The 16,162-nt window shown below is 46.0% G+C and overlaps 1 protein-coding gene and 1 non-coding gene across 4 annotated transcripts in view; one reads left to right on the top strand and one right to left on the bottom strand.

The window, feature by feature from the left end:
• NEDD4L (NEDD4 like E3 ubiquitin protein ligase) overlaps positions 1–16,162 on the top strand; it is a 348,067-nt gene that overhangs the window by 57,382 nt on the left and 274,523 nt on the right. The gene's annotated exons all lie outside the window — the stretch shown is intronic.
• TRNAE-CUC (transfer RNA glutamic acid (anticodon CUC)) lies at positions 7,865–7,937 on the bottom strand. Its single transcript has one exon. It is a non-coding gene; the product is annotated as a tRNA-Glu (tRNA).

Here is a 16,162-nt window from a genome sequence, read left to right as displayed (position 1 = left end):
GGAGATTTTTTTAAAGCCGTTATCTTTTTTTCCTCTTGCTTTTTAAAAGCCAGTATGTCTTTTTTGCCTAGCACTTACCATAGATCAGAAGTCATTTTGGTCCTCGAAAAAGGAGCCATAGACCTTCTGGGGCATCGAAGAAAGGTTTTCCATGGTTGCTTAGAAAATCAACACATTTAGTGGCTTAAAACAATACACATTTATGATCTTCTAGTTCTGTAGGTTACAAGTCCCACGTGGGTCTCATGGGCTAAAATCAAGGTGTTGTCAGGGCTGCTTTAGGTCCGTGAGCTGCAGGGGTGAAGCCCTTGCCCTTTCCAGCTTCCCTGGATAACCTACACTCATGGGCTCATGGCCTCCTTCTTCCACGTTGAAAGCCAGCGATGCAGCATCTCTGAACATTCCTCGTTCATAGGCACGTCTTCTCACTCTCCTCTCCCGCTTCCCTCTTCCAGTTTTAAGAGCCCTTGTGATTACATTGTGCTCGTCTGAATAATCCAGGATAATCTCCGTATTTTAAGGTCAGTTGATGACAAACCTTAATCCCCCTTTTCTCTATGACTTGAGGTCGTCATGGGTTCCTGAGATTAGGATGTGACCATCTTTGGGGTCCATTTTTCGGGGGTAGACTTACTCTTAAGCTGTCTGACGTTAGGAAATTGGCCCAGTGATTGGCTTTTGTCTTTTCACCGGATTCCTGTTGGTATTTACCTTAGATTTTTTTTTCTGGTCTGGGCATACAGTAGGTGCTTTAAGATCACGGAGTGGAATTACCTTCCGGGAACGTGTATAAGGCCTTGCTGGAATTCATCTGTAGCTGGAATGGTAGAGGTTTTTAAAGCAGCGTTAGGAGAGATGGAGTCTGCTTAGGTTTGGATTTTTCACAGAGGCTATTTTGTTTAGGAAACATGAAGGGTTACCTTGTGTTTTTCTCCTTAATGCAGGATATTAAAACACTGCAAGAGGACCCCAGGAGCCCTCCCAAGATTAATTTAAAGGTTTGTCATAATTGTAGAAGTTCTTGAGAAATAATTGGACTCTAATTTCCAGTGCTTGGGTCGGGGAGGCGGCTAACACCATCCTAATGGAGAACAAGGAATTATGGTACGATTTTAGGAACTTTGAAACAATGGCTTGTGCTTTTATTGTTCTGTTGAATAGCTCCTTAATGGAATGAGCGTGCGTCCTGGACGGGGGTGTAGAACAGTGCAGTTGGGACAGTTGGGACTCGAGCCGTGGATCAATGGGGACAGATGGGAGCACAGCTGAGAATATTGTTAATACAAGGTTCGTAAGTTTTGTCTGAACTTCACGTTTTGTGCACTCTTGACATCACAGGCCTTGGAATATGATTCTTTTGCCTCTGCTAAGAGGTTAGAAAAATCAGTGTGCTGTGTCTGTTTATCAGGCCCTATTAGACAACACTCTACCCTTCTGAACTTCAGATTTGGGCTGGAGGTTGGGGTTTGTTGGGGGAAAGATGTGTTTAGACCTCAACATTTTTAGGTAACTCGATCATACCCAGGATTGCCAAGTTTTCCGCCAATCTGCGGTGTCCCCTCTCAGCGGCCCCTGCCCGGTGTGAGGACCAGGCACCCTCCACGGTGCGCCTTCCTTGGGCTGTGGGTGCTTAGGCTGGTATCCGGCTGACGATGAACTGACATGTCCGGTGATTTTAGCACACTCAGAATTGCGTTTCCCACCTGTAGTCTTATCCTGTGAGCATTTTCTGTGGGTCACTAAACCAGCCATAAAATCATTTCATTTACAGAAATGGAAAAATCACATTTATTGGTAACATGTTGTGTGTCTTGAGCTCCCAAGGCTGTCTCAAAGGGTGGTTTTGGTTAAGCTGTGGTTGTCCCTGGTGCAGATTTCTGAACTCTCCCCAGGCCTGCTTCATCAGAATTCATGGGCCTAGGGGTCAGGAATTTGCATTTTAAACAGTCCTGTCCAGATGAGTCTTTGCACTCTAAATTTGGAGCCACTACCCCCCGAACTCCTCTGCCTTGTACAGCAGCATAGTGCTAGGACTCAAGGGGGTCCAGTAAACGCATCCCATCAGAGAAGTAACAGAAGAGTTTGGGGGGTGAGGGGGGGGGGTTGAGGGCCAAAGCATCATCTTGACTTGTGCCAGAGCTTGGCACAGGAGGACGTGGCATATGTGGCCAGGCCCATGGACTTGATAACGTGGAACTAGGCAGACTTAAAACCCCCTCATGCCCACCCTGGTGAGGACCAGCACGGGCCTGGGCTGCCTCACCAAGTAGAGGGTCCATCCTTGGACAGATCTCTGTATGGTGGGTAAAAAGGAGCCAGAGGAAGGGGCTTGGCTCGGCACAGCCAGTTTCTTATCCAAACTCAAGCCAAAGCTGGCGTTTCTTCTTGCCTTGGGTGGAAGGAGTGGTTTGGAGCTCCCTCCCTCTAGAAAGGAATTCCAAGGGTGGGAAGGTTGCCCAGCCCCCAATACCTAGGGGGAAATAAGTGCTTAGTAAATATTTGAGGTATGAAGTAAGAGTTAAAACTGGGATTCTCCTAGTCCAGAGCATTTGCAGAACTGCCTCTTTTTTCCGGGTGCATATTTAAGGCCATGGTTCCAGATGCTAATTTAAATCAGCACATATATTAATTTGAGGATGGAGGCCCTGTTTGCCTTCGAGCAGGAAAAACAGCCTCTCCTTATTACTGCCTAGAATAATTTATGTTCAAGATAATATGCAGTCAGTGTATTTTTTTATTGTGTTCAAATTTGATTTAAGTACACGTTTGAGTTTGGATGTCAGCCACGTTGCTCCTGCACGTTAATCATTATTTATGGGGAAGCAGTTGGCCGTTTTTCACTCTTTATTGGGGAGCCATATCATAGTGGAAATGGTAAAATTCTAAGCTAATGAGACCAAGTCCATAGGTATGAAAAATCATTCCCCTGAATGTGTTTCCCTCCGATCATTTGACATGGTGTGAGTGTGGCTCTGTTTACCCTGACGCCTTCGCCTGGGACCCACACAGAACGTTTCCTCTCTTTGGTAACACTGTCCTGACCTCTGGTTAATGGCTGCCTCTCATTTATTCAGGTGTTTTTCTCGCCCTTTTCTTTCTTTTTTCTTTTTTTTTTTTTTTTTAAGAATAGCTGCTCCAAACTTACTTACTGTGAGTGACGACCCCTCAGAAAGAACGTACTTGATGCTTGAGGCTGCACAGCCCGCAGTCCTTTGTGTCCTTCCAACATTGATAACTAGTTCCCTTTACTTCCCTTCTCATTCACGACATATTCCCCGAAGCTCGAACAAGAATTACCAAAACGTTCCAATAAGCCTAAAATTTTACACGATGCATAGAACACATCTGCTCTTTTAAGTGATCCCACAAATCACTCTGTGGAACATATTGTTATCAACATGGGCATACCCTTCTGTTTGCTGCGTCATTCACTTAACATTTCCTGCATGTTTAACATTTATTTATTTTTTGGCTGCGCCATGAGGCATTTGGGATCTTAGTTCCCCCACCAGGGATCGAACCTGTGCCCCCCGCGGTGGAAGCGCTGAGTCCTAACCACTGGACCGCCAGGGAAGTCCCATTTCCTGAATGTTAATCATTGCTTTTCAGGGGCCCTTAAGGCTGCTGACCCAGTGTTCACTGTCGAAAAAAATTTATGAATAGATCAGAATCGAGTTGGTGAAGCAAACTTGGGGCTCTTCATAGTTTTTTCATCTCATTTACTTGTATAACTAGCAGTTCTGCTTCATCAGTGACTGTGCTAAATTTGTTTATAGGTAGAAAATCATATTTTCTTGTTATGACAGATTAGTTTAAAATCTTCCCTCCCTTTGATTTAAAAAAAACAACAACCAAAAACCCAAACAACTAGTTCTAAGAACTGCCCTGCCCCTTTCCAGGCCTGTTCACGACTCTGGGAACTTGTATTCCTTCTGTTTTGTTGCTGTTTTCTGGCTAAATCATCTTTTGTACCAGATCTTTCAAAATTTCCTGAGATAGTTATCAAGCTGTAGATCGTTAGGGCTGAAGGGAAGCCTGTCTGATTTGCTCATTTTCCAGCCAAGGAAGCTACTGCTCTTTCACGTACAGTAACTGTGGCCCCAGGACCTTGCTCCCTCCCTCTCTCCCATGAAGGCTCCTCTTCCAGCTTCAGGGAGCTGATTCCAGATCACCTTTGGCCCCCAATACAAGCGGGATATCTTTTGAAGATCCTGACCTCGGCTCACACCACCTGCTACCACTCTCCTGGGGCCGTACTTCCGCATCTCTTGGTTTTCATCCGTACCCAGACCCCTTCAACACCCTAAGGGTCTTCGATATCCTTGTGGATGGGCTAATACACTGGCCTCGTCATTTCTTATTGAAGTAAGTTCAATAGTATTTCTCTTCAATCCAAGCCACTGCTTCTGTTGAAGATGCTTGACCTCTAAGCTCTTAAATTCTGCAGTCTTCTCCCTCTGACATTACTTCTCTGTTTCATTTTTCTCCTGTCTACACCTTCTTCTGTCCCAGTGGTCTCAGTGGGACAGAGGTACCAGAAATACCTGGGAGGACCAGAATAGTGGGGATGTAGAGGGAAGATGTGACACTCATATCCATCCATAGGTTGAAAAGGTATCCAAGCCATTCTGACATCCCTGCCTGTCCCTAGCCTGGTCCCTTGGCCTCCCTGGATTCTCCCTGCCTGGCAGCTGTATTCTGGCCTCGTCTCTGTATTCAGCCTGGTCTCCTTTATCAGCTGCTGCCACAGTACCTTTGCACCCACTGCACACCCTTTTACCCCTGACCCACTGACCTGTCCTGGAAGACCTTGCTGTGGCTGTTCTTTTTGCTCCTCGCTGCAGAAAATTGTTGGTGAATGTCACCAACATTCACCAACACGCATGCTGCTCACATGGGCTGGACTTCTGAGAGTTTGCAGTCCTGCCTCCCTACCCTTTGTTCCTGCCCAAGTTTAGTCCTCTCAGATGTTGGTTTGGCCCAGTGGTTCTTAATTCTGGCCACACCTTAGAATTACCTGGGGGAGGTTTGAAACTTTTACGGAGGCCCTGTTCATGCCCAGAGATCCCTATTTCATTGGTTCAGGGCAGGCAGGCCTGGGCACTGGTGGGTGTGTTTTAAAGCTACACAGGTGAGTCTTAGAAGCAGCCAGTGTTGAGAACCAAGGTCTTTTCTGTTCCCCAGTCCTCCCTTAATCACACTTTACAGCAGAGCGTTGGCTACTGTATCATCAGACATCTGACAGTCTTCCTTAATCCTCTACTTTCTGATCCTCTGAGGAAGAAACACTCTTCTTGCCAAGGTCTGACCCTGCCTGTCTCTGGATCCTTCCTTCACCTGCTCTCTTTAGGACCCAGGCCCATGAACCATCTTTCTGCCTGCATTGACGTTGGCCAAATTGGACAACGCAAATAAAAATGTCAGAATATTGTGAAAACCAGACAGCAAGGGCAGAGAGGGGCTAAGGATGGAGTGAGATTCATGTCAGAAGTAAAGAAAGTGCCATCTGATCCACTTGCCAAAGGCTGCAGTTAGAGAAGTTACAGATTAGACAGCCCTGAGTTTGAATCCTGGCATTGCTACTTGCTGGCCAGCTGTGTTTCCCCTCCCTCTATAAGGAAATTCATGATAAAGTAGTCCTTCCTTATGCGTGTGGGATACCTCCCAAGACCCCCGTGGATGCCTGAAACCGTGGGTAATACCGAACCCTATACAATTGACCCTTGAACAACACAGGGGTTAGGGGTGCCGACCCTCTGACCAGTCAAAAATCCATGAATAATTTAGAGTTGTCCCTCTGTATCCATTGGTTCCTCCATATCTGTGGATTCAACCAACCGCAGATCATGCAGAACTATGATCTTTACTATTGAGAAAAATTTATATATAAGTGGACCCACACGGTTTAACTATGTTGTTCAAGCGTCGATTGTATATACTGTTTTTTCCTATGCATATATACCTATGATAAAGTTTAATTTATCAATTAGGCACAGTAAGAGATTTAACAACACTAACTAATACTGAAAAAGTATTATAGCAATATGCTGTGATAAATGTCATGTGAGTGTGGTCTCAAAATGTCTTATCGTACCGTACTCAGTCTTCTTGCGATGAAGTGAGATGATAAAATGCCTAAGTGAGGAGATGAAGTGAGTGAATGATGTAGGCGTTGTAATGTAGTGTTAGGCAACGATTGCCCTTCCGACCGTACTTCAGAAGGACGGTCCTTTGCTTTGAGTGATCCTGGAGCCACGATGATGTCCAGGTTGATGGTTGGATGCTGGGAGCAGACAGTGTTGTTGGCAGCGGGGGATCCCAGGTGGGATGGCTTGAGATTTCAGCATGCTACTCCTAATGGCAGACTATTTCAAACTTAGGAATTGTTTACTTCTGGAATTTTCCATTTAATATTTTCGGAACTCGGTTGACTGCAGGTAACTGAAACAGCGAAAAGCCAAACAGCAAATGGCGGGGGCAGTGGGAGGATGGGGGGTTCTGTAGTTACTGCACAGGATTTTGTGAGGATGGAATTTGGTAACAAACTACTCATAGCCCAATGCTCAGCCCATAGTAAGCACTCAGCAAATATTCACCCTTTAAAAAATGTCCTTTCCTACCTTGCACCTCAGGACAATTTTTCTCAGTCCAGCAGATGTAATATTTTACCGCCTGTTGAATCCCTTGGTACTTGGATGATCATTACCATATTCCCCTTGTACTGTTTTAATAAACTGCAGGTGATTTGAAGATAAGGACTAGGCGGGACTATCCTCTAATTGACTGATTATTATGTTTTTCATCAAGAGATGAAAATGTCAAGCAATATTTGTTAAAGTATAATTTAACTTAAGAAAGACATGCTGTTTTAGGTACACAATTTCTAAGTGTTTCCCCATGGCCCCTTTTTTTTGTCGGGGGGTGGGGTGAGGGAGTGGAGAGGAGAGCAGGGAGGTGGGAAAGATCCTGGAGAAGTAGAGAATTGATGAATAAACGCTAACGTTTTAATAGAGGATGAAACACAGAAAGGAGTCCCATGTATTAGGATCTGGGATGAGAGTTGGGTGTTATTTTAATTTTGCCACTGTTATTTGAGCAAATTACTTAATCTTTTGAGGGCTTATTTTCCTTTGGGAAAAAAACAGAATTAGATGTGATGGATTTTAGATCCCTGCTGAACGAACGCTGTTTGGGAGTCTCTCTGTAGTTACTTTGCGCAAGGTTTTGTTTAATGTTAATACATTTTCTATCTATATATTGTATCATTACATTTTTAATGCATTTTAAAGTTATACAAATAATATGTGAATGCATTCTTGAAAAATAACTGCACATAGACTGAAAAGTGAAAGTAAGCCTTTTTTTACGCATCGGCCCCTCCTACCCCCATATCTTACGTTGCCAGAGGTGGGCCACTGTTGACCAGTTTGATGTCAAGCCTTTGAGACCTTTTTATGTGCATATCCATACACATGGCCTCTCTGTATTCTTATAGTATTCCCTCTTCAAAATTCAACTAAGTGAATTATGAATTTGAGTGAAATTCCAACCAGTGTCTGCTTCTGCTTAGAACTTTACTAAAATTAGTGCCTGGGAGTTGCTTAAGTCTTGGGGTTGTGTCGCCCTCTAGTGGTGGCTGACTTTGGTGTAGAGCGGCCGTCCTGCTGTAGAGCTGGAGTGGAGGTGATGGCTGTGTCCCAAAGAGCTGGTGACAGGCTTGGCTGTATTCAGTCACCGACACGTGAGCTCTGCAGTTGCCATCGCCTTTATACCTCCAGCTTGCCCTTCGTTAAGAGGCTTAAAATTTGTGGTAACCTTTTTTTTTTTTCCCCCCGGCTGTGCCGTGTGTCTCACGAGATCTTAGTTCCCTGACCAGGGATCGAACCTGGGCCCTCAGCAGTGAGAGCGCAGAGTCCTAACCACTGGACCACCAGGGAATTCCCTGTGGTGACGTTTCACATGAGGCGTGCAGAGGTATTGCTTATACCCAGCTGATTTATTCTCCACCAAACCAGTTTCAAAGGGGGGCCCACCCATTACAGTATGTGCATTGGCTACACCGTTACTTCGCCTGTCCCCTTTTGGGTCCTGTCATCGGCAGAGTCCCCACGTCCTCTGCCTCCGGAATGTTCCCTGGCCTCTTCGCTCTTGTGAAAACCTGGCTGGCTGTCCCTGGAGGACACTGCTTCCCTTAGAGTCTCCTCAAGGAGTAGTTTTTCCCTATTGCCATTTCCAGCTAACCTACCTTTCCCCCTGTTTTAAACCTCAGCTCCCGCTGAAATTTGTACCCTCATTTGTAGCTCCCCTTCCCCACCTCGTTCTGGCATCGTCTCCTGATCACCTCCTCCTCTGATGACTTCCTTCCGGCCTCACAGTCTCCACCCACCATTGTCCGTCCATCCACCCGGCAACCTGGCCTCTCAATTCTTGACCTCCCCGGCTCCAGTGACCTTTCTGCACCTCATTATTGACCCTCTTTACATCTTGTTGTCTTGATTAACCTCCAGAATCCGGAATCGTTATTTAAGGCATTCGCCTCCCAGATCTCCATGCCCGTCCTTCCTACGTGAGACTCTGCCTTCAGAATTCAGGGTTCTGCAAGTCTGTGGACCCCCATCTCCTTTTCACTGCCCATCGCCACCATGGTGCCCTGAGATGGCAGCCTGGACTTCATGGGTCCCTCCTGAGAACAGCCACACCACTGGGATCCTCTTCTTCCTTTGGACTGCCCAATGAGACCCCCGCCAGCCCCAGTTAGACTCCCCACCCTGGTTAAGATCATTTTTCCAACTATTGCAAGACTGTGTCAACCGGACTCATCACATCTGTGACCACCCACCTCTAATGGGCATCTGTCTTACTCCACTTCTGGGGTAATTTCACCAGTTGCAAGAAAACTGTTTGACACCTTCTGATCGGTCATCAGTTCTCCCACATCTCCCTCCTCCCCTTCTTAGCTGATGACTTTGCTTCTTGTTTCATTGAAAGAAGCCATGCAGTCAGTCTGTCTTACCACCCCCTGCGTCCTCTTCCGCTGCCTTGGCCCCTACGGGAGCTGAAGCACAGGCTGGTTCTTGTCTGAGGTCACTCCTCTCCCCGCAAGGAACCTTCTGCCACCTTCTCAAGGATCTCTCTCCTGCAGCTCACTCTTTTTGCTCCTGGATCCTTCATTTCTTCTTTTCTTCTGGATTCTGCCAAACGGCCTGAAAACTAGGCCTTATAATGTTTCTCTTTGAAAATTTCCTTAAAAATTCTATGCTCCTCTCTAGCCATTGCCCTCTTGTGCTTCACTGGATAGCAGGTACCCTTTTACCTAGATTTAACTCTCCACTGTCTACCTTCTTACCTTTTTTCAAGCTTGTAACTGTGTCTCTTTCTACTCCAATGACTAGGGTGACCAGTGGCTGCTACCTGGTTGGGACACCAGCCATTGGTGCCCACCTGCACCGTCCTGGGTAAGCCTGCCCATGTGTGGTCTGCCCTTGTCTTCCTTAACCTTCAGTTGCATTTGAAACCCCTGGCTCTCCTCCTTGAAAGCCTTTCTGGTCCCTCGTGTTGCCCACTGAGTCTGTTCTTCCCTTGCCTCATGGGTCATTCCTTCTAAGCCTCCCTCTGGTTCCTCCTTTGCTTCCAGGTCTCCAAATCTTGCAGGCTCCAGGGGTCGGCCCCCATCCTCTTTTTTCCCGTATTCACTCTGTTCCCTGATGTTTCATCCAGGCCAAAGCTTTAAGCCCTCCCTGTAAGCTGATGAGTCTCAAATTGTATTGCCAGCCTGGACTCCTCCTTGCCTCTAACTCACACTTAGAGAGCCAACTTCCCATCTGACAGGTCCACCTGATGGCCCATGAGAACCTCAAATGTAACCTGGCCAAAGCAGAACTAATTCCTTTCCTTCTCAAGTCTGCCCCCACCCCCCAAAGTCTTGCCCACCATCTCTTACCCAGTTTTTCAGTTAAAAACCTAGTTTACCATCTTCCTTCATATTCCTCATCCAATGATAGTAATCACAAGGCACCTGTTGAGGGCTTACTACATACGTGCCAGGCACTGTTCTAAGCATTTGAAAAAAAGCATATCGTAAACTCTAGAGGAAGGCTGTTAGCATCCTGTTTTGCAGATGAGGACGTTGACACAGAGAGGTTAAGTGGTCTCTCCATAGTCACAAATTTTCTAAGTGTTGGAATTAAGATTCGAGTCCAAGCAATGTGATTGTAAGGCTGGGCTCTTAACAAGAACCCAGCGGGAAGGGTGGCCAGCCTTGTCTCCAGCCGGGACTCCTACCTCCCTCCCCATCTTCCCCCACCTCCTGTCCAGAGTGATCCTCCAAAGTAGAAATGAGATCGCGTCACTTCCCCATCAGACTTGGGTCCCAAAGCCCAGGCCTGGCTCTAAGCCCCTACGTGATCCGCCGGAGTCCCCAGCCCCGCCTCTCCCCTCTCTCTGCTCTGCTCTAGCCCTGCCCCGCCTCTCCCCTCTCTCTGCTCTGCTCTAGCCCTGCCCCTCCTCTCCTCTCTCTCTGCTCTGCTCTAGCCCTGCCCCGCCTCTCCCCTCTCTCTGCTCTGCTCTAGCCCTGCCGAGAAAAGGTGCTGCGAGCCTTGAGTGCAAGCCACGTGTGTACCCTTCCTTTTCTAGTAGTCCCGTGACAAAGTAAACAGCAGGTGACATGAATTTTAATGTTTTAGTTAACCCATTCTGTCAAAAAGATTATTTCAACGTGGAATCAATACTCACACAAAAAATGAATGAGATCTTTTACATGCTTTTCTTTTTATACTGGGTGTTTGGAATGTGGTGGGTATGTCACCCTCGGAGCATGTCGCAATTTGGGCCAGCCCCGTTTCGGGGGCTCAGTAGCTTCTAGGGGCCACCCCCTTGCACAGGGCTCACCAGCCCTTCTGCCCGCAGGTCTCAGGAACTTGGCCTCTGCTGTTCCTTTTGCTCAGAACAGTCTTCCCCTAGATCTTCGTGACCTGCCTCCCTTTAGCCTGGGAAGGTCTGCTGCTTGGAGAAGCCTTCCCCGAAGACTGCAAGTTTTTCCCCTGAGTCATTCCGTCCTTTTCAGGTTTCTGTGTAGCATTTACCCAACCTGAAATTAGCTTACTTCCTTGTGGGCGCCTGTCTCCCTTCTCAGGAATCTCGGCCGCCTGAAGGTGCTCGCTCACCCCACCCAGCCCCTTAGCGTGCTTCCCACCCGCCCAGCCTGTCTGTCCTCCCTTCCCGTTGACTGTGAGTTTCTGTCCGTTTCCCTTCTGGTGTGGGTGAGACCTGGTGACTACTTTCGCTGCTCACATTTGTGACCTTTTTCTCTGCTCATGTCCTGATGCTGTTGTGCTTTTTCTCTGATAACACCATGTATTCTGGCATCCGCTGCCACTTCCTGGGAATTAGAGCTGCACCTGCCGATCAGGAAGCACTAGCCGTGTGAGGCTAGTCAAGATTAATTAAAGCCAAATAAAAGTTAAAATTTAGGTCTTCAGTTGGTGTTCGCCACATTTCAGATGCTCAGTATCTGCCCGTGGCTGATAGCTACAATGTCGGACATTCCCGGCGTCATAGAAGGTTCTACTGGGTGGTGCTGTTTTAATATTAAATACAGTTATTTCATTGCATGAAGGTTCAAGATACTGATACCTTTCCCATCACAGTTCATTTATTCAACATCCCCGGTTGTGGTTCGTTGTAAAATTCTTCTTATCCCAGGAAACTTAATGGGGTAAAGAACCCGAACTCTGAAATGGTTTCTATGGGGGGTGGATGGGAATTTATATGTCCAGCTGCCTCTGAGTAAATAATACTGACAAGGGTCTGGACAACTTGAGTCCAAAATGATAGATTCCATTTCGAGTCCAAAAAAATGGTAGATGCCATAATATAAATGACAGCTTGTAACCTAAGCCATGTTGCCTTTTCCTCCTTCACCAGATCCCCCTTTTTTTGTTGTTCTGTCATCTTACCGCTTGACTGGAGACCTGATCTGGCCTTTCCAGGTTTGCAGGCAGGTGTGGCTCAATAGCACTTGCTGTTACCATTGTATAATGTTGGGATTCAGTGAATTAAAAACCTTCTCTGCTTAACGCGCTGTGGTTGAACAGCCCATTGAGATGCCTGGAGCGTAAAATGCAGTCTCTCTCGTGGCTGTTGAGGGCAGTGATGCCTTTGTTTTTCCTGGCTGAGTTTGGCCTTTGGATTACTGGGCACACACTCTCACCGTACTCGGTTAATGATTTCCCACCTACAGTAACCCGCTCGGCTGCGTGCGCCCACTACAGTGCGGTTAGTTCCAAGCTATGAAGCGCCTGTCATGCATGTAGAAGATTTCTCTTATTAAAAGAGGGTGTTTGGCAGGGGGTAAGATTTTCTGGCATGTGTTTTCAAAATAGTAAAAAAACAAAACAAAACAAAAAAACCCAGATTACAAGTGAGAGATTAAAAAAAAAAAAAAAGAGCCTTGTGCTTTTATCGCCTTGTTGAACATGTATTCGTGGCTGCTGGCTCAGCTCAGGTTGCTGATGGAGAGTGTCCTGAGAAAGTTGTCTAGACAGTTGTTGTGCCTCATTGCACAGAGTCTAACCGGGAAGTTCACGACCAGCCTTGGCTGCCACTCCTCGGCCTTCTTGGGCCTTGTCCGTGTTCAGTTATCAACAGTGAGGGGAAATGGGACAGTTGATTCAGGAGGAGTAACAAAGTCCTCCACATTTGGCCTCCATATGTGTACATATTGCCCTGGAATTTGAGTATAACTCTGTGCATCATGTCCTGGGATCAGATAAAAGAATGGAAACACGGAGTGCATCCAGCTCATCCTTTTACTTGGTCATTGTCTGCTCCGCCATTCTAGAAGCTTCTCCACTAAAACGGAGGACCAACTAGGTTTCCACTTTCTCTTTTGGACCCATCTCAGTTGGAGGAATTAAGTGTTAGGGTCTTAAATCTCTTGCAGCTGCAGGGAGAGTGGATCCACAGATGATTTCATTAAGCTCTGTAAGTATGTGTTCTTCATAGAGCTCTTGAAAGATGCATCACAGACAAACCCAAACGTGGATCCTGTGATCCCAACTGTCCGGGATTCATTTCCTGCGTCCGTGACCTCATTGTGACTTGCTTGGCCCTGTTAGCAGAACTGCTGATGGCAGAGCAGTGGCCTGATGCTTTTCACCAGGTCGTGCTCTTTGAACTTTTGTTTCGTATTATTTCATGTACAGTTGCTTCTTGGACTCTTGCGTTGAGGTGCACGTGGAGAGTTCTGAGAAGAGCAACTTACAATTCTGAACCAGTTTCTCAACAAATATGATTATTATCATTTGAGACATGTTCTTGTATAAATATATTCTGAAAAGGTAGGAGAAAACATCCACTTTCTATTCTAAGTCAAGCCCCCCTGCCTTCTTTCTGCCAGCAGAACCCGTGTCGGCTCTGTGTCCTTGTCTGGCTTCCTTTCCTCATTTCTGGAGCAGAGGGATTAAGCCTCAGGGACCCTAAAAGCTCCAGGTTAACCGGAGGAAATGGAAACCACAGAGTCAGGGCTGATTAGACAAGTCTTCTAAGTTCTGTTCTCCCTTCGCTAGGGTTAGGGTAAGGGTTAGCTAACCCTAGGCATTCTGAAGCCTTTTAGCCTTATCCCGACTCTCACCACTTAAAGTGTATGTTTTTTTTGCCACCCACTGGAAAGGGGATTAGGAGAGGAAGACCTATGGAACTTCCTTAGGATGAGTTAAATGTGAGGCAGCCACATGGGGACGGGTCCAAGGGATGTTGTATTTAAACAATTAGGTTATTTTGCAGATATGAATTAACTCTCACATATAGTACTGCCATGGAGCCAGCGTTTTCCTGTTTGGTTGCTGCATAACAAAGGGCACTTGAATAATTTAGGGTCTTTACTTTTGAACCCTCAACAGTCAGGTTGGGCAGTGGTTAGGTTATGTTACCGAAGGTGGGGTCCGGCAGCTTGCAGCTCAAAAGTCAATAAAGAGGCACGGTTGGTGGAAAGGAATGTTTGCTTTATTTGGGATGCTGGCAGCGGGGGGTCGGGGTGGGGAGAGGAGGGTGGACTCCTGTCCAAAGGCCTCCTCCCCCCACCCCACCCCCCAATCAGTGGGCAAGAGCTTATATAGATGGAGGGAGGGTGCTACAGGCAGAAACAGCACAGTCGGCTCTGGCAGTCATCTTGATATTGGTCATGCATTGGTCTGACCAGCGCCATCTTGATTGTTTTAAGTACAGTTAATCTTCAGTTCCAGGGTCAGTTTGTTCCCATTCCTTTGAGGCCAGTTCTTGGAATTGTGGCAGCTTATGTCATGGCTACAGTCTGGTCATCAGTCATCATGTAGTTAACTTCTTCCACCTAGTGGGCGTTTCAGTATCTACAAGGTAGCTCACAGGATACGGCTCAGAATATTATCTGTAGCCCTTGAGAAGGAACTAAAGGTCCTTTGCTACGCTTAAGGACTAAACTTATTATTTAGTCTTGTCGGACTATTTCCCTTTGTTTCTGTATTTTCTCACTTCTCTGATTAAACTTATTCTTTGGCTAAAGTTTTTGTATAGACAGAAGGCTGGTAAGGACATTGGGGGGGGCAAGGGAGGGGGCGTAAGGACCATAGCGTCCTGCTCTGTTTCAGTTACCCTATTCCAGAATGCTCTTAGCAAGTTAATTAATCTACTGTATATTCCCCAGTTTCCTCATCCATAAGGTGGCATAATCATATGACTTATCGAGTCATGAAATTTAAGGAGTTAATAAATATATGGCGCTTGGCATACGGCCAGTCCTCAAGCTGATGCCCGGTGCCTTTCTGAGTGTCGAGAACTGTGAGCTGTGGGTATTATTCTCTGGTTTGGGGGGTTTGTTTTGATTTGATTTGTTTCATGAAGGTGATGAGAGTATCTGTGATTTACTTTTGATTAAAAGCTTTTTGTTTGTGGACAATGTCAAAGTTACAAGGCAGTCTGTGAAAAGTGATTCTAATATATGTGGTAGGTAGAGGTTTGAGATCCTTAATGTATCAAGAGATCAGACAAATTGAGCAGGCACTCATTCAACTCAAATAGCGAAATGTTGGTTAACTCCTATTTAGGAGGTTAATACTTCATTAGTGGGCTTAAAAACCATCGTGCGTATCCCAAAACCAGGTGGAGGGGCCTCTTTCTCCGCAGATTTCAGTTATTCATGGTGCTAAGTGGCTTTGTCTTCTTGTATGCCTGGCACGTGGTACTCAGTAAACGTCTGTCGAATGAAGTATGGAAAGAACACGAGTGACAGTTGAGAGTTGGGTGTCTTTTCTGATTTATTTGGGAGATCCTGGGGTTTTGACCCCAATAGAATTCTTATGGTTTTATATGCTTAAATGTTACTGTTTATTTAATGCTTTGAAGCTTTGAGCAAAGGGTTAATTAGGAGAATGAGCTCCTGAAGTTTCTAGGCCAACTGTTTTCACTTCTCTAGCATTTGCAGAGCTGCAGGGTTTACAAAGGGTTTTCCGCAGTCCCACCTTGACTCTTAGCCCCTGGGGTGGATGTCACTTCCCTTTTATAGATGAGGTCAGAGCTTGAGAAATGTAAAGAAACTTGTTCACAGCTGGTGTGCCAGGACTTGAATGCAAATCTTTTTACTTTGGATCACACGCTCTTAGCACTAATGAGTGTGTGTGTGTGTGTGTGTGTGTGTATACATACGTGGGAAAAAGTATATGTATTTAAATAAGGAGCTAAACTCCTAAATTGCAAATTGATTTTTTTCTTAATATGCTAATGCTCATAATGAAGCAAAGGTATCATTTCCCTTTCAGGTACACTAGACTGCCTTATCTGTGTTTCACCATGAAGATGGAAAAGCCAGTGTATTAAACACATTTTTGACCGGAGATGGATTATGGCCACAGGCGTTAGTTTCTGCAAAAATCCCCCCAGTCGATAATGTGTTAGGCGTGCCCTCTGTGCTTGTCCATGTCCTAATCGCTTTATGAGTAGAGTATGAGCTCATGTTAATCCTCATAACGAGTCTCGGAGAGAGGTATTAATTTTTATCTCCCTTTTGGGTATGAGGTTGTGAGGTAGAGAGAATTGAGCTTCATATTCTTAATTCTGCTGTCATTTGTCACCCAAATCAAGCAGAGGAATTCCACTTCCTAAGTGAAATCTCAGGATTACCTTTTTTCTTTTT

Source organism: Balaenoptera acutorostrata, chromosome 13 (assembly GCF_949987535.1).
Source record: "Balaenoptera acutorostrata chromosome 13, mBalAcu1.1, whole genome shotgun sequence".
NCBI lineage: Eukaryota > Metazoa > Chordata > Mammalia > Artiodactyla > Balaenopteridae > Balaenoptera > Balaenoptera acutorostrata.
Note: the sequence above shows the minus strand (reverse complement) of the source record. Positions and strands in the feature narration are given on the sequence as shown.